The sequence below is a fragment of the Lemur catta genome, chromosome 2 (assembly GCF_020740605.2).
Source record: "Lemur catta isolate mLemCat1 chromosome 2, mLemCat1.pri, whole genome shotgun sequence".
NCBI lineage: Eukaryota > Metazoa > Chordata > Mammalia > Primates > Lemuridae > Lemur > Lemur catta.
The window spans coordinates 73,357,042-73,378,576 of record NC_059129.1 but is presented as its reverse complement, the minus strand read 5'-3'; positions in this window follow the sequence as shown (position 1 = coordinate 73,378,576).

The following is a 21,535-nucleotide window of genomic DNA, read 5'->3' as shown; positions in this document are numbered from 1 at the left end:
TTTGGCACCCACGGGGGTCCTGGAACCAATCCTTTGAGTATATCTAGGGATGATTGTATTTATCCTGCCAATTATGAGATTATATTGTTGAATGCTGTTTATTATTGCATTGGTTTCTAAAATAAGATCTTATTTTTAAATAAGCTAATTAATTGTAAATAACCAAAAATTTCTAAGAAATTCAAATGTACATATTTTAGCAGTTATATCCCTTTATAATCACCTTAACCTGGTTATAATTCTTAAATGACTTTGATATGTAAGCATGACAATCATCTACCTAGACCTTTCTTTTCCATGGACCTTGTGGGGGAAAACAACCCAGCATGAATAGGTAACCCTGCAAGCAATAGCAGTAAAAATTCTCAGACATGGTGTGGTTTATATTTCTTGATCAAATCCTATTGTGCAGATAAATTAGAATAAAATAAAATATGCAGCACTTCCATCAAACAAATCTTTTTTAATTTGGTAGCATACTCTGGGTTTTTGTTCTAACTTAATTTTTGAAGTAAAACTAAGAATGTGTTATAATTCCTCCAATGTGCCAGTTTGATCTTGGCTTGGTAAGGAAAATTTATTTCTCAAGAATTTTGCATGCAGATTTTGTTGTTGTTGTTCAGCTTAAGGATAGAGATAGATGCTAGATTCACCAATTCACCAGCAAAGCAGCAACACAAGAGTTCTAGGATAGTGACAGAGTCAGAGTTGGTGCTGAGAAATCCCTTCTTTGACTTCTCATGAAAAGCAATAAATGGTGGAAATTTGCATCTGCTAGAAACTAAAAATATGAATCGATTATATTCTTAAATTTATCAGTGCCTTCTTTATCCATCTGTTGGGGGCTTTATGATGCAATAAAATAAAACAATTGGCAGGGTAAATATCACAGGCTCCAACAATTGATTTTCTGACCTCAAGATGGAAAATGGAACCCTGAAATCCAGGTAATGGGCAAATAACAATTATTCATATGGATTATTTCCCTTTTGTCTAAGCTTAACTCTATCCCAGTGCAAAATATCATTAGGTGTAAAAAAAGAATAAATAATGGTTCATACATACTGGAATGTGTAGTCTCCCCAGAAATAAATTTTTCTCCCTGGTGACTGGCAGAACCTAGATGGATAGTAGTGAATACCAGGTGTGGGGAAGCTTTTCATGTTGGAAGGCTGCATTAATTTAGCTGTATTCAAATAAGGCTGCTTTCAAGAAACTTCAATTAGACACATCTAAACATGCACATTATTTTGCAAAAATCTAACTACTATGTACTTAATAACTTCAAAAATGAAAACTATTTGTTAATTTTAAAGTTAACTAATTCTTTAATCACTTTATTATGTCTGCTTTTTGTTGGAAAGCATTTGAATATTTGGTTGCAGCAAGGAGGTCTGCAGTTTCAGTTGATCCTCTAGATGGGTATCAGTCATTTGTGACCTTAAGAGCATATTGATTTGGGTTAGGTAGGAGAATTTAGATTCTCAGCAATAAGTGGTTGAAAAGCAAGAAAGCATTTTTAGGGCATGTTGCTGAAGGCGTGGGTATTCTACTGCATTTTTCCATATTTTAATTGGATCTTTCTTAGCATCAAACAATGACTTTAAACTGTCATCTACTGAGAGCTCAATCAGTTTCCATCTGTAGTTTTTTAGATGCCTTGGTGATATCAACTAGGTGAGGCTGAAGTGCTATAATAATTTGAGTGTGATGTCATTATGCTCAAAGTCAGTGAAACTTTCATTGTATTCTCCAATTAATAGGTCCATAACAGCTGCATATTCTTCGAACAATTCACGTATATCATCCTGCTCATCAGTGACCTTTGGTAACTGGGGAAAATGTTCATCCGAAATTTCCTTTGGAAGAAGAATTATTTTGAAAAAAGACAACTTTTTTGAAATGCTTAGATTTTTTTTGCCACATATTATATATAGACTTAGTTTTACCTTGCAAAGAAATATTCAAGTCATTTTGATTTGACATAACACACAGAAATGCTACATTCCTATAGAAATCTTCTTTCAATAATTCACATTGCTGATTCTGTTCCTCATAAAATTTAACTATCTGTTCTCTCAGAGATAAAATTTTGGCTAACACCTGTCCCTGGGATAGCCCCCACACTTCAGAATGATATGGCAAATCCACACTGAATATCTCATCATTCAAAACTGATGATGCTGCATTGTATATGCAGGAATATAATTAACAATACTTATAACTTGTTGCAAAGTGTCACTAAAAATAGTATCTTTAGCACAGAGATTTTGCTGGTGCAAGATACAATGAAAAGAAGTGAGAATATCTGGATCTGTTAATACTTTTTAAAAAAATCTGTGCATGTTTTTATTCCTTCATGTTTTCCTATCATGGCAGGTGTACCGTCTATACATACACTCACTAAATTTACGAAATTCAGTCCAATTTTGTGGCATTTATCTTGAAAATTGTTGAAGATATCTATTCTCCATGCTCTGTTAGCAAGAGTGCTCAAAGTAAGTAACTTTTTGTAGAAAAGAAAATCTGTAACCTAAACATTTGTACCCCCACAATATTCTGAAATTAAAAATTAAATAAGTGAATAAATAAAATCTGTTATGATTTAAATGAAATATAAAATTTGTGACAAGTCAGTAGTATCAGTTGATTCATGCAAAGTGATTGAGTAATATATATTTTCCTTTTAAAGTATTGCATGAAGTTGTTCTGTTAAGTTGAAGGCTAATTCATGCTGCCCATCAGTTATGGTTCTCCTTGGAAGAGGCAGTTGTTTGTACTTTGAAATGTTATCAGGGTCTAAGCATCCTACAACTTCAATACTGCACTCTTTCACAATTTCTACATCACTGAATGGCTTCTCTTTTTTTCTCGAGCATATAAGCTACTTTATAAGTTGCTTCAGTGGCATTATTTCCAGGTCTTATTGTTGCTTGGAAAAATTGTCTTTGCTTTTGCTTTTTATCTTTTAATTTCTGCAGTACAACCTTTTGTGCCTCTCCCTCTAGTTTAAAAAATCTGTGGTCCTTATGAGTGTTATAATGCTGATGAGCATTGAATTTCTTTAATGTTGATATTGTAGTATTGCAAAGCAAGCAAATCATCTTATCTTTAGCAGAAACAAGATAATATTGCAATTCCCAATCCTCATTAAAAAATCTGTTTTCTTCCTTCAGCATTCTCTTGGTCTTCTTTGGCATGATGAGCTGTGAAGGAGACAGAATTAAAAAATACTGTCAAGCTGTGCAACTATTCACAAATTCCACTACAAACAGAAAAACAGTACATCACTGTCGAAGGCTGATAACAGAGTGGCATACTTGACCCCCATAAACTCTTGCCAACCAGCCTCATGTGGTAGTGGTGCCAGTCAGTCCGGGGAAGTTAGAACTAAATCATGAGCATAGCAGCCATCAATTTAGCCCTTATGGCTTACTAATGTTCTACTTGTGCTGATCAATCTGGGAGGATTATTTCATTGAAACTTATTTCATTCTGTGGTATTTTAAATACGTTAATTTTAAAAATAAAATAAAAACATAAAAGGTGAATAAAAGTGTATTAATAAAAATAAAAGGATTCGCTCTGTAAAATTTAGATTCATTCAAAAGGCCGCACTTGAGGAGCTAGAAGGCCACATGTGGCCTTAAGGCTGCAGGTTCCCCACCCCGGGTATATGCTAAATTGGAAAAGTAGCCACTGACCCAGAGAGGGGTACTTTGTATATGAGTAGTAGTCTGCTAAATGTCCTGGCATGAAAAATTCTACTCAAACTGAGACAAATGAGACCAACTTTATTTTGTCTCTTGGGAACCTAAAATGGGTTATTAAAACATATCTTAAAAGTTACTCTCACCCATTTCTTTTTACTTTTTAAATGTGGTTACTAGAATATTTATAATTATACATATCAAGCCCCAAAAGAGATCCTATTATTTATCAATAGATAGTATTTACTATTTGTTTATCATTTCAGTAGGGAAAAGAAGGCTTATTTAATGATTGATTACTAGATAGTTTAATTATCTGATAATTACTCTATAATAGATTATTCAGTACATGATACTACTATAGTCCCACCATCATTATCTTGCACATAAAATAATTAAATGTTAATATAAGCAACTATTTCAAAGGGATGTTCTATGGAACTACAGAGAAAGGTTTTATAGCATCACACAAATGGAGGTCCCTGGTTGAACCCCAGATTGCTGCTAACAGCCTTCCAAATTGTTACAGCATCATAGCCACACTGAAAGAATCCAGGCAGACTAGAAGCAGAAGGTAAATTGGGCTAGGCAGTCATAATTACTGTATTTACATAATGTAGCCAGTCCTGTGCGTAGAGCCAAATGCATATGCAAAGATTAAGGCTATAATGTGCACCTGGAAATGAACAGCCTACCACACACAAATAGAGAATACAGACAGGACAAGCAGAGAGATTATCCTCGCAGCCACACTGTTTAAACATCATCACTAGTTTCTTAGTGAGGAGGATTTGGAGACAGATAGCTAAAATCAATGTATATCCCGAAAAAAGATTATTACATGTACAGATATAGACTACATTGCATATAGTAATCCTAAAAGTAGAGAGTTCAAATACTCTCAAAATATTAATTGGCTTTATGTTTTTTCAACTTAAACAGTACTTCTGGGTATTATTGCAGGTAGCTATCTGAAATGGTAGACCTTTTCTCATTCTCATGGTCAAGATTCTGGTGCACAGAATGGAGAAAACCAATAATCATCTTCCTTTTAGGGAATTCTGTCTTAGGGAGGCTTATTTCACAGGACAGTGTTACTTGTTAACTGCAACCAATGATTAGCTTTTTGAGATAGGTCTTATTCATGAGAGAACCTAAAGAATATAAAATCTCTAGAATTAAATTTAATGAAAAACACATAGAACAGGTGTTATAAAAATTATAGTGGTTTACTGAAAAAATAGAAAAGAAAATTTGAACCAATGGAGTGGCATATCCAATCCTGATGGGGGAAAGTAAAATATTTTTAAAGCGCAGAATTACTGAATTAACTTGTATTTTTAACACCTTTATATCCAAATTTCAATCAGCTGTGTTTTCATTTCCAAAAAATAATTTTAATATACTCTGGAAAATTAACACAAAAGTAAAGACAATTTTAAAAAATGGAGAATTGTGATAAAAGCATTAACACTAACTATGAAAATGTAGCTCACAAAAATTAAAACAGTGACATTTGAATGGAAAAATACCTCAGAAAACTATCTTATCATTTGCTTAACTTTTAAAAAGAATTTTAAAAACATTAAAATGGTCAAGTAAAGAGTGGTTTATTTTCTATATGGTTCAGGAACAGTTGGCTACTGACTTAGGAAGCAAATCTATTTATCGTATCTCACATGACATCAGAATAAATCCAGATGACTCAAAGACTTAATTGTGGGAAAGAAAGAAGTCTTGAATATCTTAGAGTTATTGAGTATCAAATGTCTAGAGGAGAAAGAACTTCAAAGGTTTACATTATAGTTATAAAATTAGAACAAAAAAGATCAACGGATAATTGTATATGTCCAAAGATACAATTTTGTGTGATTCACAAAACACATTTTATCAGTGTATAGAGTTGGATTTAAGTGTCTACTCACCTTTTCTGCTGGGTACCCTAGTTCAGAGCATACCCTGTACATGTGACCCTGAAAAACGGTCAATGTCTTTGTTCTGTAAACTTCCTACTCAAAAGAGCACAAGGAATTAAAGAGAAATTGGAAGAAACAATTCACAAAAGAGTAAAGAGAACTGATTAACAATCATGTGGAAATATATTCAAATATACCACTTAGAATTATTCTTCGAATTAAAATGCTGAAATACTTTTCACCTATCGTAATTCATAATGACTTTTTAAATGTACAATTCTGGAACCAGAATGCTCTAATGAATACTATTCTGCCTTGACTTTCATTTTCAATATCAGTTGATACCATTCCTATTGAGCATTGTGTGTGTGTGTGTGTGTGTGTGTGTGTGTGTGTGTGTGTATGTGTGTGTATGAACATATTAAACTCTTCATGTCCTTTGGCTTAGTTTATTTCTTCACAAAAGATTATTATAGTACCATTAAAATTATCTTAATAAAACTATTTTAATAACATGAGAAAATGCTTGTGTACTAAATTTTTTTTAAAAACCGGGTTATCATTCTGCTTAGAGGGCCAAAAACTTTTAAAACACTAAGACTAGAAGAAAATACATCAAAGTATTTTCAGAATTTAGGTGATGGGATTATGTGATACTTTTCTTTTTTTCTGCTTTTCTTATTTTTGAAGTTTTCAGTTATGATAATTATGACTTATTTATTTGATATTATGTTATCATAAGAAAAAGGTTTCAATGATAAGGAAAGAACAACAGATATGTTTTAAAATCCAGAAAACAGAAGCTGTGAGACATTGTTGAGATTAAAAGACTACACGAATATGCAAGTGTTGTCTGCAATATGTGGACTATTACTTATCAGCAGGGGTTAACAAGGTTTTATCAGTTTCCACAGATTTTTCAATTAGAATGAAAGAAACTAAATTATTTCTAAAGAGAAAGATTCAACAAAGGACTACATGGGGGTTTCTTGATACTCAAGTTCCATATCTGGCACTAAGTGTTAGACTGAGAAGTGATAACAACAACAATGGTGATGACAATGCTGAGAACAATTGCAATAATAGCGGTTAACATTTTTAAAGTACTTACTATGTGCCAGCCTTTATATGTTTTAAAATTTTAACTTATAATAATTCTACCTGATAGTTTTGATTACCATCCTTCTTTTACATGTGAAGAAATTGAGTTCCAAAGAAGTCAAATAATTGGTTAAAGGCCAGTCATCTAGTTAGCCACGGATGTCCCACATAACCTGCCTCAAAGCCTATGCTTCCTTTTAGGAGAGTGATCTCTTCATTAGCATTTTATGATCCAGAGCCTTCTCCGTTGGGCACTGATAAACATCTCTAACAATTCTCTCTGCCATGTGTTTAATTAAGTAGAAGAACTTTTTAGTAGTCTGCGTATTCAAAGCTGTTTTAAAAAGTTATTGTCATCAAGATTTAAAACTTTTGCTCTGTGAAAGACTCTAAGAGGATGAAAAGTCAGGCTATAGACTTGGAGAAAATATTTGCAAACCATATACCTGACAAGCTTGTTTCTAGGAAATACAACAAACTGAAACTCAACAGTAACAATAAATTAGGAAATTATTTTAAGGACCCAAATGGATAAAAGATATGACCAGACATTTCACTAAAGAAGCTATACAGATGGAAAATGTACGTGAAAAGAAGTGCTACATCATTAGCAATTACGAAAATGCAATTTGAAATCATAATGAGAGACATCTGGTCCAGTTCTGGGGAGGAGATGGAGTAGATGTACTTCTCCTTATTCCTCCTGCTAAGTAAAGTTAAACATCCCAGACATTATATACTGAACAAACACTGGAAGAATTTGAAAAGTGGAAGGGAGAAGGCAGACTAGTTAGGCTTCTCACTGTGTTGAGTTCCCTGGGTTTTCTTTTTGCCTCATATCCTTCAATGTGTGCTGGAGAATCAGGGACGTGGAAACCCCAATGTGTCTAGACCAGTAAATAAATAAATAGCCCTAAGAAAAAAATCTGCTCTTTCAAGTCAAAGAACAAGAAAAGAGACAGCCTAGCAACTTTTACTTCTTTTTTAAGTGACAGAGTCTCCCTCTGTCACCTCAGGCTGGAGTGCAATAGCATGATCATAGTTCATTGTAGTCTTGAACTCCTGGGCTCAAGTGATCATCTCACCTCAGCCTCCTGAGTAGCTGGGACTGCAGGCATGAACCACCACAATGGCTAATTTTTTAATTTTTTTTTGTAGAGACGGAGTCTTGTTATGGTACCCAGGCTAATCTCAAATTTCTGTCCTCAAGTAATCCTCCTACCTTGGCTTCCCAAAGTGCTGGGATTATAGATGTGAGCCACTGCAACCAACTGAGAATACTGTTAGACAATACAATTCCTCCCTACACCAGCCAAACACTGCGGATAGAATTGTGAATTTACCCACACCCTTGATAACGGGCAGAGTGGGGAGCCAAAATCTCTACTTCTGTGAATTTACAACGAGTTGCTCTCTTCTTCACTGGGGTAGAATCAGTGAAAGTGGAGTGGGAAGCTAGAACTTTCATTCTCTCCCAAAGCTAACAAGGCTGTACCCCATCTTACCCTCACAGTGTCAGTGGAGACTGTATCAAGAGCAAGAATGAGACATTGCTCCCTCTCCAAGTCATAGTGGTGTCGATAGAAGTATAGTGGAGAGCCCGAACTTCTACATACACCCAGTTGCAAGAAAGGATCCTTCCTTGGGGTGTCAACTGCAGCTAAGTGGGAAACCTGAACTTCTACTGCCACTTGGCAGTAATGATGTAGTGTCCCTTCCCCTTTATTACTGGTACATTGTCAGAGGAGTCCTGCTAAAACAAATAATTTAAATAAATCCAGAATCTCATAACATAATAACCAAAATGTCCAGATACAATATAATATAAATACATTTGTCATACAAAAACACAGAAAAATCTTACCTTGAATGAGAAGAAACAATCACACATGACAGCATCAAGATGAAGAAAATGTTAAAATTATAGGACAAGGATTTTAAAGTAGCCGTTATAAAAATGTTTCAACAAGCTTGAAGCAATTGAAAAAATAGTAAGTCTCCAAAGAGGAATAGACTCTGAAAAAAAAAAAGAAAAGAAAAATATCAAAGATTCAAATAGGTCGGGTGCGATGCCTCATGCCTGTAATCCTGTCACTCTGGGAGGCCAAGGCAGGAGGATTGCTTGAGGTCAGGAGTTTGAGACCAGCCTGAGCAAGAGCAAGATCTCACCTCTACAAAAAATAAAAAAAATTAGCCAGGCATGGTGGCATGTGCCTGTAGTTCCAGCTACACAGGAGACTGATGCAGGAGGATCACTTGAGCCCAGGAGTTTGAGGTTGCAGTGAGCTATGATAATGCCTCTGCACTCTAGCTGGTGCAACAGAGCAAGACTCTGTCAAAAAAAAAATAGGCCAGGCATGGTGGCTCACACCTATAATCCTACCACTATGGGAGGCTGAGGTGGGAGGAAAGCTTGAGCTGAGGAGTTCAAGACCAGCCTAAGCAAGAGTGAGATCCCATCTCTACTAAAAATAGAAAAAATTAGCTGGATGTGGTGGCACTCTCCTGGAGTCCCAGCTATTCAGGAGGCTGAGGCAGGAGGATGACTTGAGCCCAGGAGTTTGAAGTTGCTGTGAGCTAGGTTGATGCCACAGCACTCTAGCCCAGGTGACAGAGTAAGATTCTGTCTCAAAAAAAAAAAAAAATCAAATAGAAATTTTAGAACTGAAAAATATAGTAGCTGAAATTTAAAAAGTCAATGGATAGGCTTACCAGCAGAAGGGAGATGACAGAGAAAAGAACTTGAATTTGAACATAGGACAAAAGAAATAGAACAATGGAGAATACTTAATCTGAAAAACAGAGAAAGTCTGGGAAAAAAAAAAAGAACAGAGCCTCAGGGATCTGTTATGACTATAATGAAAAATGTAACATTTATGCTGTCAGAGTCCTGGAAGAGGAGAAGAAAGAGAAGGTGTTAAAAAAGTATTCAAATAATGGATGAAATTTTCCCAAATTTGGCAAAGGATGTAATCATACAGATTCAAGAAGATGAGAAAATGTCCTACAGGAAAAATCTAAAGAAATCTGTGGTAAGACATATCATAATAACATTTCTGGAAACTAAAGACAAAGGAAAAAATCTAGAAAATACTAAGAGACAAATGACATCTTACCTATAGGGTAAAAATAATTGAAATGACAGTGGAATTCTCATCAGAAACCATGAGGCCAGAAAGAATTGGAACAATATTTTTGAACTGCCAAAAGAAAAACTGTCAACCCAAAATTCTGTATCCAATTTAAATAACCTTCAGGAATGAAGGGGAAATCAGGCATTTTCAGATGAATGAAAACCAAAAGAATTTGTTGCCAGCAGACCTAAGGTAAAAGAATGATTAAGTTATTTTTTTTCTAAACAGAAGGAGATGATAAAAAGAGTTTTGAAATAAAGGAAAAAAGAAAAATAGAACACATAAAAATCCAATAAATTTCCCTTTCTTTCTTAACTTTTCTAAATTATATTTGACGGTTCATTATATACATCATAGTGTGTGTATATAATGTACATAGAGAAAATATTTAAGCCAAATATATTATAAATAGGGGAGAATAAAGTGATGTAGTTTTCTATACTTTACCAGAACTGGCAAAATTATGACACCAATAGATTGTGATAAGTTATGTACATACACATAATCTCCTACCTACAGGAAGCACCACACACACAAAAAAATCTATACAAATAAATACACTGAAAACATTCTAGATAAATCAAAATGGAATTCTAATGAATATTCAAAGTTACTTTCAGGAAGGCAGAAAAAAGAGAAAAACCGAGAAAAATAGAACAAACAAAAAGCAAAATGTCAGGCTTAAACACTTAAAAAATCAATAATTATGTTAAATGTAAATGGTATAAATATACTAATTAAAAGATGGAGATTGGGAGAGTGTATTAAAAAGCATAGCTATATGCTATATACATGAAAATAACTTCAAATATATGAATAAAAGTAAATTGAAAGTAAAAGGACAGAAAAATATATTGTGCAAAGATTAATTAAAATAAAGCAGAAAAACAGCTTGGCAGTTTCTTACAAAATGAAACATGCATGTATCCTATGATGTAATAATTGTACTCCTGAGCATTTACACCAGAGAAATAAAGTTATGTTGACATAAAAACCTGTAAACTAATGTTCACAGCAGCTTCATTTGTTTGTAGTTACTAAAAACTTGAAACAACTCAAATGTCTTAACAAATGGTTAAAATACCTGTGTTACTTCCATGTCACATACATCACACATGTGTTTATACACACAACAACTTGGATTTATCTCAAGGGAATTATGCTGAGCATAAAAAGCCAATTTCTAAAGGTTACATACTGTGTGATTCCATTTATACAACATTCTTGAATGGAGGTGGAATACAGATTTGTTTTTCTCAGGGGGCAGGGTAGGCTTTGGGGGTTGCGGAGGGTGAGTGTGGCTAGAGAGGGGTAGCATGGGAGAGTCCTGTAGTGGAACAGTCTATATCTCGATTGTTGCAACAATTACACAAATCTACACGTGACAAAATTCTATAGAACTATACACACATGCACACACACATACATAAATAAATGCAAACCTGGAAAAAACTGAATATGCTTTGTGGATTATACCAATGTCAATTTCCCAGATTTGATATTGTACTATAGTTATGCAAGATGTTACCACAGTTATGCAAGATGTTACCCTGCGTGAAAAGTACACAGGGCCACTGTACATAATTTTTTGCCATTTCCTGTGTATCTATAATTATTTCAAAATAAAATGTTTTTTAAAAAAGAACTTTAGTAAAGTTAGGATGTGGAAGCTATGCTTCTGATTTTAAGTGATAAGCTATCATCTATTAGATAATACCAATAGCTAACAGTTATCAAACACTAACTATATGTCAGGCACTCTGCTATGAGATATATACACGCAATTTCTTATGTAATACCCAAATGTACAAGGCAAGGTAGGATATTAATCCATTTTCAGATGACAAAAATAGAAACTCAGAGGGGCTAAATTAGTTTTCCACATTTTCACAAGTGATATATTTTTATATCCTACAGGCTAAGAGGAAAACTTGAAATGCTTTCTGGGGTAGTGAGAAAACCTGGATGCTTCTATAAATCTTTCTCTTATTCTCTTATCATTACACTTTTTATATCAGGAGTGAGACCTTGCAATTTGTGATTATAAATATATCTGATCCCATGATGGAAGGAGCAGGGACACTATATAGAAGGGAAATGGAGAAGATAGATATGAGGCTATCTGGGACATATTGAGTCCACTTTTTGATTTTGCTTAAGAAGTATTCTGGTCTCACCTGAAGGTTAGGAGTTTCCTAAACACAAATCTTGCATATTGGAAAATTTCTCCTAATATTGGCCTTAATCTCTATACTTCAAATTGAAGTGCAGGACATTTGATCAAAATTAGTCAACTCATTTGAAAGTTAGTAGGAATCAAATAGATATAAAGCACTAAAAGGTCCAATCGATTTCACTATGTTCAATCAATATTCTTTTCATTCCCAATTCGGCGGGTAGCCTTCTTTTTAACATCCATGTAAGCCAAGAATGACTGAAAAAAAAAGCATTTTATTTTACCACATACTGTTAGCTAAAAATTAACCACAGGGAGGCAGAAAACAGAATATTCAATAGCAAATCTATTTCTGTTTTCCATATGAAAAAGGTCTCTTCATAGAGAGAATGTAAAAGAAAAAGTACTCTGTGATTTACACATTAAGTACTTAAGTACATTTTTGATTTTTAATGTGACTCATATTCCAACTAATTATTCCCTTCTTGGATTAGAGTGATTTTGTGATTGAGGTTCAAAAATTATAGTATAGCTGGAGTCACTAATTTAATATACTTCACTGACTTAAATGCTGACAGTTTAGTTTCTGATCTTAAAATACTAATTTTTAAATCTTATACTATAAGAACAAAGCCTTTATTTTTTATTCCTAAATTGTGAAATTCCTAAATCTCAAACCCAGATTGCAAGAGTAATTCCTCCCCTCCTATTTTTGGTAGAGTCTACTTATTTAGTTATTTCAAAATATTACTTAATGGGTACAAGAGTTTTTATTACATGGATATCTTGTACAATGCTTAAGTCAGGGCTTTTGATGTGTCCATCACCAGAATGGTGTTCATTGTACCAAATAGGTAAGTTTTTTCCCACAACCACTCTCCCATCCTCCCCTCTCCCTGGTTTCTCATGTCCTCTTTATGGCTTTGTGCCCATGTGTACCCACCTATTAGCTACCATTTATTAGTGAGAATATATAGTGTTTGGTTTTCCATTCCTGAGATACCTCACTTAGCATAATGGTTTCCAGTTCCATCCACATTGCTGCAAATGACAGTATTTCATTCCTTTTTATGGCTGAGTAGTACTCTATGGTGTGTGTGTGTGTGTATTATATATATATATATATATATATATCTCAATATGTATCTCACATATATATCATATATATCACATATATCTGTGTATATACATATCTATGTATACACATACATATATATGTATATATATATCTCACATCTTCTTTATCCACCCATGGATTGAAGGGCACTTAGGTTGATTCCACAGCTTTGCAATTGTGAATTGTGCTGCGATAAAGATTTTAGTGCAGGTATCTTTTGGATAAGATGATTTTATTTCCATTGGGTAGATACCCAGCGTGGGATTTCTGGATGGAATGGTAGGTCTACATTTATTTCTTTGAAAAATCTCCATACTGTTTTCCATAGAGGTACCTCTATGGAAAATAACCTCTATGTAAAACACTATTTTTTTTTTCAACAACATATTATCTAACATTTATGAAGTGCCAGATATCATGTTGAGTGCCAGGACACATCAAGTTCAATTATCTGAAATTTTAAATATATGACCTAATCAATTTTAAGCCTAAAAACAATAATTTATACTATTCAATCTAATAGAAATTTAAGAACATGAATCCTTCCATGAGGATTTTGTAATCTAGTAGAATAAAAATTAACAAAATTGTAAGTTGGAGGAATTCTGGAAGACTTCCTTGAGGAAGTGCTCAAGCTGATTCCAGAAAGATAAGTAAGAAAAGCCAAGTGAAGAAGGGACATAGAAGAGAAGGTCTTTTCAAGTAGAGAAAAGGTCTTTTCAATAGAGAAAAGTGTTCACAGAGAAATCAAGACTCTAGGAGACAATGGGGAAAATTATGAATCTTGACTGGACAAAAAGAATTAAACCACAAAGCCTCTTATGACATAAGATTTTTATCGAAGGCATTTGAGAAATGCTTATGAGCAGGAGAATGAAAGAGAAGGTTTGCATTTTAGGGAGAGCACTCTAACACCTTATGTGTGTTGGGGTGGTGGGGAATGTGTACTAGGAGTCCAGCAGGACTAGAAGCTGGGAGATCACTTAGAAGTTTCTGCGTCGCTGTAGGCTAGAGGTGATGAAAGAGCTACACAAAAGCAATGGCAGTAGAAACGGTGTGGAAGAGCAAACCCAAGGGAAATAAAAGGAGACATTATCATATTGACCTTGTGTAGAATGAATCAGAGGCAGAAATTCCAGTGAAGAGTTCTGGCTTGGCAAACTGGGTATGTAAAACTGAGATAGAACACACAGAAGAATTAGGTCTGCCTGGAGGCAAGGAAGAAGATAGTAAGTCCAGTTTCACATATCCAATTGGACATATTTGGTTGGGATTTGACATTAGGCTTTTGAGACTACAAAATAAATCTTAACTGGAAATACAGATGACAGAGTCAACAGAACGTAGATGGTAGTTCAGCTCATGGGGTTATCCAGGAAGAATGGAGAGAATAGCCAAAGGCCAAGGGCAGAGTGCTGGCAACGCTAACACTGGAGGGGTGGGACGAAGGAGGAAAGCCCAAAAAAGAGGAGGGATACAGTTGGGTAGGAAGGAAACTAGGAGAATGTAGGGTCAAGGAAGCCAAAGGAAAAGAGAATTCAAAGAAGAGAGTGATTAATAATATCAAATATCATGGGAAGGTTGAATAATAATGAGAAGGCATCCTTTGGCTTTTGCTATTAGAAAGCCATCTGTGACCTTGATGGATGGTGATTTTTATGAAGACTTGGGGATAGAAACTAGATTGTAGAGGGCTTAGGAATAAATAAAAAAATGAAGAAGTGGAGGCAGCATGTATAGGCTACTTAAAATGATCTAAACAACCACCACCACTGAATGTTTCTTTGTATTTTTTTCATAAAAATAATATATGTTCACAGGGGGAGAGAAATTCACTTGTTTAAAAAAGCATTTGTAATTCCAGAGAAAAATATTATTAATATTTAAGTTGCAGTGTACAATCCTCCAGAATTTTTCTATGCATGAAAAGGCATATGTGTGTGTGTGTGTGTATATATATATTTATATATATATATATATATACACACACACATACTCACATATTCACTATACTACTTGCAAATTACTATCTTGCAATCTGTTTTGATTACCTGAGATATTATGAACATATCAACAAATAGACTTGCATGGTATTTTCAGGCTCTGTAGTTGTAACCATGATTAATTTAATGATTCCATATGGTTAGACATATTAATTATCTTCATCCAGAGTTACATGCTTATTCCCTTATCTTTCTATTCTTATCTGACCTTGTTCATCTCTAAACCTGATACACAGTCAGTATTTGGAAACTTCCTATCACCTGCCGGTTTGGAAGTATTATTTTCCTGATTACTTGTATGTCTGATTTTTTAAAAATTCTATTATCTTACTTGGTGTAACTTTTGCATATGGAGCTGTAAGCTAAAAATAATGCTGTCTCAGAACTCCCATGACACTACTTCATTATATTCTAACATCCACTGTTGCTGATCGAAATAAAAAACAAAAAAAAAATTCATGTCTAGAATTCTCTGTCTTTTGTATATGTTGTGACTTTTCCTCTCTGAAAGATTTTATAACCTTGTCTACACATTTTGTGTTCCAAAACTTGAGAATTGAGTCATCAGATGTAGTCTATTTGAATTCATGGTTCTTGATACTCAGTAGCCTTTCAATTTAAAGACTTGAAGTTTTTAACTCTAGAGATTTGCTTTCAACTAGATATTTGATAATTTTTCTCAATTGATTTTATATAATTTTGATCTTTAGAAATTCTATTATATTCATCAGATGTTTGAACATCTTGAATTGTTTATCTGTGCTTGTGATGTTTTCTAGCATGTCTTCAGTTCTCCTCCCCTGTTTTTGCTGTATGTTCTGGGAGATTATTCATCTTTACCTTTCAATCCATTGATGACTTTTTTGGTAGCAATATATTTCACATGTAAGAATTTCTTTAGTTCTCTGATTGTTCTTTTTGTAGCTTACTATTCTTGTCTTGTGGACACATTTTCTTCATGAGTCTCTGAAGATAACATTAGAAATATTTTGTTCTCTTTAAAGTTGGCTTTTAAGTTAGTCTATTTTGGTCACTCTTCATATTGAAAGCTTTCTGCAGGTTTCTGGTGCATATTGATTGTTTATTTTTTATAGAAAAGCTGGTTAAGAAAACCCTGGTATCTCTATATATGATGACAGTTCTAACTGGTAGATAAGCACTTCTTTAGATTAATGGATGGGGAGAGACTGAGGAGACTCTACATTTAAGCTTCTTATGCTGGGGAGACTTAAATAAATTATTTTCTCTAGGATTTTTCAACTTCTTCAGAGAAGTCCCCTCCTGCCTACTGGAAAGAAACCTGCTGCCCAGTGTGCTTTTCTTGGAGGTTAGAAAGATGTATGTGTGTGGGGTAGTCAACTGTTCCAAATACAGACATTCTATTATCCTTCCTGTTTTTAGTCCCATGTCTAACTTTGTCCTCAACTGAATCTAGCATTTTTTAGCCCCAAGTATTGCCTAGATTCATTATAGACGAATTTAGACTATAGGCTTTTCTGTGTGTTATAGGCTAGAGATTTTCTCTAATTTAATTCACCAGTTACCATTTTTCTACCTCTTTTATATATTCCATAAATTTGCTAAAATCTCTTATCATTTGACGACTCATCCCTCTTCTTTTTCTAAATAGCAGGTTCATAAAATTTTAATGGGAGGCTTTGGTCAGGGATGATGTAAAATGCATCTTTAAACAAGCCGTTTTCCTTAAGTATAGGTTAATTCTGTCCCTCTAGTTTACAAACTCCATAAAGGAAGAGATTACAAATGTTTTCATTGCTGTATCCCTAGTCCTTATTGTAATGTCTAGTAATGTCTTAAAATACAGTTAATGAAAGATCAATAAGGATTTATAAAACATCACAAAGTAACATAAAAATGTGAAAATAAAACCATTTAATTTTAATCCAGTTGGATCAAATTTTAAAGTGCTAAGGAGAGATACAATCCTCCTCACATAAAATGAACATAATTTATTTTAGCTGATTGAGAATCTCCTTAGCTACCATTGTTTTCTTTTTTAATTTCAAAATATTAAGCGGGTACAAGTGTTTTTGGTTACATGGATCACTTTTGTAAAGCTTGAGTTATGGCTGTAAGTGTGCCCATCATACAAATAGTGTTCACTGTACTCGTTAGGTAGGTTTTTCACCTGTCCCCTCCTCCCCCATACCCCCTGCTTGATTTCCACCAGGTTTTACTTACCTCTATGCACATGTGTACTCGTCAATTAGTTCCAATTTAGTAGCAAGTACATGTGGTGTTTGTTTTCTGTTCTCTAGATACTTCACTTAGGATAATGGTCTCCAGTTCCATCTAAATTGTTACAAAAGGCATTAATTCATCCTATTTTTATGGCTGAGTAGTAATCCATGGTATACATATACCACATTTTGTTAATCCACTCCTGAATTGATGGGCACTTAGGTTGATTCCACATCTTTGCAATTGTGAATTGTGCTGTAAATAAACATTCGAGTGCAGGTGTCTTTTTGATAAAATGACTTCTTTTTCTTTGGATAGATACCCAGTAGTGGGATTGCTGGATTGAATGGTAGGTCTACTTTTAGCTCTTTGAGGAATCTTGTTGTTTTCCATAGATGTAATAATTTGCAGTCCATCAACAGTTTATAAGCGTTCCTTTCTCTCTGCATCCACACCAGCATCTGTTGTTTTGGGACTTTTTAATAAAAGCCATTTTAACTGCAGCAAGGTAATATCTCATTGTGGTTTTAATTTGCATTTCCCTGATGATAGTGATGTTGAGCATTTTTTCATATGTTTATTTGCCATCTGTTTATCTTTATTTGAAAAGCTTCTGTTCATGTCTTTTGCCCACTTTTTAATGGGGTTGTTTGTTTTTTTCTTGCTGATTTGCTTGAGTACTTTGTAGATTCTGGATATTAGCCCTTTATCGGATGCATAGCTTGTGAATATTTTCTCCCACTCTGTAGGTTGTCTATTTGCTCTGTTGATTATTTCCTTAGCTTTGCAGAAGCTTTTGATTTAATCAAGTCCCATTTATTTATTTCTTTTGTTGCTGTAATTGCCATTGGGGTCTTAGTCATAAATTCTTTGCCTAGACTGATATCTAGAAGAGTTTTTCCTACATTTTATTCTAGAATTTTTATGGTTTCATGCCTAACATTTAAATCTTTTAACTTTTGTGAGTGGTGAGGGATATGGATCTTGTTTCATTCTTCTGAATGTGGCTATCCAATTTTCCCAGCACCAGTTATTGAATAGGGCTTCTTTTCTCCAGTGTATATTGTTGTCTGCCTTGTCAAAGATCAGTTAGCTATATGTGGATGGTTTTATGTCTGGCTTCTCTGTTTTGTTCCATAGGTCTGTGTCTCTATTTTTGTGCTAATACCATGCTGTTTTGGTTACTGTAGCCTTGAAGTATAGTTTGAAGTCTAGTAATGTGATGCCTTCCAGATTTGCTCTTTCTGCTTAAGAGTGCTTTGGCTATCAGGCTCTTTTCTGGTTCCAAATGAAGTATAGAATTACTTTTTACTAAATCTGTGAAATATGACCTTGGTATTTTGATGTGGATTACAATGAATCTGTAAATCACTTTGGGTAGTATGGACATTTTAACAATGTTTTTCTACCAATCCATGAGCATGACATGTTTTTTCATTCATTTGTGTCATCTGTGATTTCTTTCTTTAGTGTTTCATAGTTATCTTTGTAGAGATCTTTCACCTCCTTGGTTATGTATATTCCTAGGTTTTTTATTTTCTTTGTAGCCATTATGAATAGGATTGAGTCTTTGATTTGACTCTCAGCATGACTGATTTTGTACCCTAGACTTTGCTGAATTTATTTATCAATTCCAGGAGTCTCTTGGGGTACAGTCTTTGGGGTCTTCTAGATCTATCACTGAAAAGTGATAGTTTGACACCCTCTTTCCTGATTTGCACATTCTCTAATTCTTTCTCTTGCCTGATTGCTCTGGCTAGAACTTCCAGCAGTGTGTTGAATAGAAGTGGTCACAGTTGGCCACCTTGCCTTGTTCTAGTTCTTAGGGAAAATGCTTTCAACTTTTTCCCATTCAGTATGATGTTGGCTGTGAGTTTGTCATGTACGGCTTTTATAATTCTTGGATATGTTCCTTTTATGCCTAGTTTTTTGAGGGTATTTATCATGAAAGTGTGCTTGATTTTGTCAAATGCTTTTTTGTTTCTATTGAGATGATCTTGTGGTCTTTGTTTTTGCTTCTGTTGATGTGGTAAATCATATTTATTTATTTACATATGTTGAACAATCCTTGCATCAAGGATGAAGCCTAGAGGTCATGGTGAATTACTTTTTTAATGTGGTGTTGAATGTAGTTTGCTAGTATTTTATTGAAGATTTTTGCTTCTATATTCATAAGGGATATTGGCCTGTAGTTTTCTGCTTTTGTTGTGCCCTTTCCTGGCTTTGGTGTCAAGATGATACTGGCTTCTTAGAATGAGTTGGGGAGGATTCACTCCTTCTCAATGTTATAAAATAATTTCTGCAGTATGGGTACTAGCTCTTCTTTTTAGGTGTAAAAGGTAAAATTTGACTGTGAATCCGTCTGGCCAGGGCTTTTTTATTGTTGTTCTTGGAAGATTTTTTTATTACTGCTTCCATCTTGCTACTCATAATTGGTTTGTTCAGGAATTCTATTTTTTCCTGATTGAGTCTTGGGAGATTGTCCGCAGAAATCTGTCCATTTCCTCTATGTTTTCTAGTTTATGTGCATATAGATTTTAATAGTATTTACAGATGATATTTTGTAATTCTCTGGCATAGGTTGTCATATCTTCCTTTTCATTTCTGATTGAGCTTATTTGGGTCTTTTCTCTTTTTTGTCTTTTCAAAGATTCAACTTTTTGTTTTGTTGATCATTTGTATTACTTTTTGTTTTCCATATTTCATTTAGTTCTATTCTAATCTTAGTTATTTCTTTTCTTCTGCTGGCTTTCGGTTTGGTTTGTTTTTCCTTTTCTGGTTCCTTGAGATGTGTCACTAGATTGCTAATTTGTGATCTATCTTTAAGACGTAGACATTTAAGTCTGTGAATTTTCCCCTTTGTACTGCTTTTGCTGAATCACATAGATTTTGATTGCTTGTGTCAACATTGTCATTCAGTTTGATGAATCTTTTGATTTCCATCTTAATTTCACTATTTATCAAATAATTGTTCAGCAGAAGGTTGTTTAATGTCCATGCCTTTGTGTAGAATTGAGTTTCTCTTGGAGTTGATTTCTAGTTTTATTCCAGTGTGCTCTGAGAAAATAAATGGCACTATTTCTATTTTTTTTGAATCGTTAAGACATGTTTTGTGGCCTAAGATATCATCAACCTTGGAGAATATTCCATCTTCTGATGAGAAGAATGTATATATAGTAGTTTTTTGGGTAAAATGTTTTGTAAATATCTGTTAGGACCATTTGTTCTAGAGTCCCATTTAAGTTCAATGTTTCTTTATTTATTTTCTGCTTGGATGATCTGTCTAGGTCTCTCAGTGGTATGTTAAAGTACCTAGAAATTAAGATGCTGTCATTTACTTCTTGGATTAGATCTAGTACAATTAGCTTCATGAATCTGGGTGCTCTGGTGTTAAGTGCATACATATTTAGGATTGTTATGGCTTCTTGTGGAATTGCTCCCTTTACCATTATATAAAGACCAACTTTATCTTTATTTACCATTTTTGATTTAATGCCAATTTTATCTGATGTGAGAATGGCTACACCTGCTTTATGTTGGTTTCTGTTTGTGTGGAATATTTTTTCACATCCCTTTACATTGAGTCTGTATGAGTCTTTGTGGGTTAGATGTGTTTCCTGGAGACAGGAGATATTTGGATTGTATTTTTTCATCCATTCAGCCAGCCTATGTCTCTTGAGTGGGGCATTCAGACTGTTCATACTGATTGATAGGATATGTGGGATGCTGTTCTGTTTATCATGTTGGATAGTATCTTATTCCTTTGATTACCCTCTTTGGCCATTGTTTCATATGAGCTATGAGTTTCAGCTTTTGGGCAGTTTTACCCTGGTGGGTGTTTATTGTGCCAATCCATGCATAACGCAGTTCTGAGTATTTCCTGCAGGGCAGGTCTTGTCTTGACAAATTCCCTTAGTGTTTACTTTTCTGGAAAAGTCTTTATTTCTCCCTTGGATATGAAACTTAGTTTTGCAGCATACATAATTCTAGGCTGGAAGTTGTTCTGTTTAAGACTGAAGATGGGGCTCTGATTCCTTTTGGCATGTAAGGTCTCTGTTGAGAAAGTCTGCAGTTAGCCTCATGGGTTTTCCTTTGTAAGTTATTTGATGTTTTTACCTCATGTCTCACAGAAGTTTCTCCTTCTTGTTGACTTTGACTAGTGTGATAACTATAGAT